The sequence below is a fragment of the Acyrthosiphon pisum genome, chromosome A1 (genome assembly GCF_005508785.2).
Source record: "Acyrthosiphon pisum isolate AL4f chromosome A1, pea_aphid_22Mar2018_4r6ur, whole genome shotgun sequence".
Taxonomy (NCBI): domain Eukaryota; kingdom Metazoa; phylum Arthropoda; class Insecta; order Hemiptera; family Aphididae; genus Acyrthosiphon; species Acyrthosiphon pisum.
The window spans coordinates 47,770,775-47,772,787 of NC_042494.1; the positions used below are offsets into that span (position 1 = coordinate 47,770,775).

Sequence of the window (2,013 nt, forward strand, 5' to 3'; positions counted from 1 at the left end):
AACATCTCGGTAACTACCACCCAGTACAGCTCTTAAATGAGCTAATACCCGGGAATACGGTACTGGGTTACCGTTATTTCGAATCCTCCGAGTGACATTCTAGTGAGGTGCAGAGTTTATGGCTTAGTAATTGTTGGACGAGGTAATATTTTTAAAATGCAACATTTTATTAGGGTATTATATAAGTTTTTAATCGATTTTAATATTCCTTTTATTGTAAACTCAAATATGATTAATTATTTTTTATGAAATCACTTTACTATAATATACTTACAACAAAAATAAATATAATTATCAGCCAATTGCTTAAATGCAGAGGTTATCTAATTATCTTGATAATTAAATAAAAAAAAAACATTACAATCTTTTAGATATAAATGAAATAATTAATAAAGATTATTCACGTAATATTAATAAAGCTATATAAAACAGAATAAATTGGCTGGATTAATAAGTATTCATATTAAAAATTGTTTCTAAAAAAATTAATTACTTTTGCTATTGATTTATATTTTATAGCATCGACGAAAAAGGCCGCCCAGAGGCAAATAGCGATAAAGGCACTGGCCTTTTTTTTCGGGTATGATTATTTACGATAGTTTGGTTTAATCACTATTCATTAATTTGTAATATATTATATTTCTACTTTCTACATTAATAAATAAATAAAATTATTTTTCAACAGTGTTCGATTCAACAATTAACAAGCCATTTATCCTGCATTTCCCAGAATGTCAGCCTGAGGATTCGCAATAACGGTAACCCAGTACCGTATCCCCGGTATTAGCTCATTTAAGAGCTGTACCGGATGGTAGTTACCGAGATGTTTCGGTAACTTCTTCATCGCCTAAAATAAGTAATACAATTATAATACACTAAAATTGGCGAACCAATCTGACGACGTATTCTGCAAACGCGGGACATCGCGTCTTCGAGATGCATTAAATCAAGAACCCCCAGAAATTCATTATACGACTTCCCTGCATCATTTAGTAATGTTTGAAGTATAAGCCACGACCGCACATCAATACATTTTTGATCACAGATACCGTCCGCAAAATGTGAATGTATCAGTGTGCTTATCAAGTATTCGTTTTCAGGACTACTAAAATAAAAAAAATAAAAAAAATATTTTTGTTAGCATTATTGGAAACTTTTTAATGCCTTTACTGTAGGTTTCTAATACATCATTTTCGTATCTCTTATAATCAGATACCGTTAAGCCTCTAATTATGTATACTATGTACCTATAGTGTGGTATCTTGTAAGTTCATCGTATCGAATTGATTAAAGTCTAGATAGTATGGGTTGAACAATGAACAATGCATTCCAAGTACATATAATTAATTGGTTCTAAGGCAAAACTTTTATTTTGTATTTTCGCTGTTTTTCATAAGTTTATACATGCATAAAAAATTAAAATCAGACATTCCTAAGTATATGTAATTCATCACAGCTTATTATTTGTATAAAACGTATGAAAAATACGAGTGCTTTGATCCCCTTAAAAGGATCATCATCTAGAAAATCCCTAGAACAAAATTTGTCATTCATCGTAAAAAAGTTATTGATTTAGAGTTAAAAAAAACTTACACTTTATGATGAAGTGGTCGGACAATTTATTACCAAAAATAGGAGAATTGATTTAGTTTATAAGTAAAAAAATAATTTGTTTTGTGTTTATTATTTTATTTAAACGTTCTGAAGAATTCAACAAATTATTTTAGAGTTGTACTAATTATAAGGTGATTTATTTTTTGTGTGTAATACTAATAATTAATAAATAATATTTATATAGAGATTTAAAATACAAAAAATCTTGTGTAGGTACACAACCTATGTTTAAAATTAAATTTTTAAAACTCAAGTCGGAACCCCCTCAAATTCATTGCCTTATAATTTTCAACCCATACATTAAGTTGAAAAAGACACTACTCCACCGGCATATATATATATATTATATATATATTATCTAGTATATATATATCCGGGTAAGTTATTTAGTATTTACTA

General features: G+C 28.5%; 1 long non-coding RNA gene across 1 annotated transcript; it reads left to right on the plus strand.

The window, feature by feature from the left end:
• Positions 1-6: 6 nt before the first annotated feature.
• On the plus strand, positions 7-1,731 carry LOC100573543. The gene is made up of 3 exons (XR_510957.3): positions 7-142; positions 520-580; positions 686-1,731. It is a non-coding gene; the product is annotated as an uncharacterized LOC100573543 (long non-coding RNA).
• The last annotated feature ends 282 nt before the right edge of the window (positions 1,732-2,013 follow it).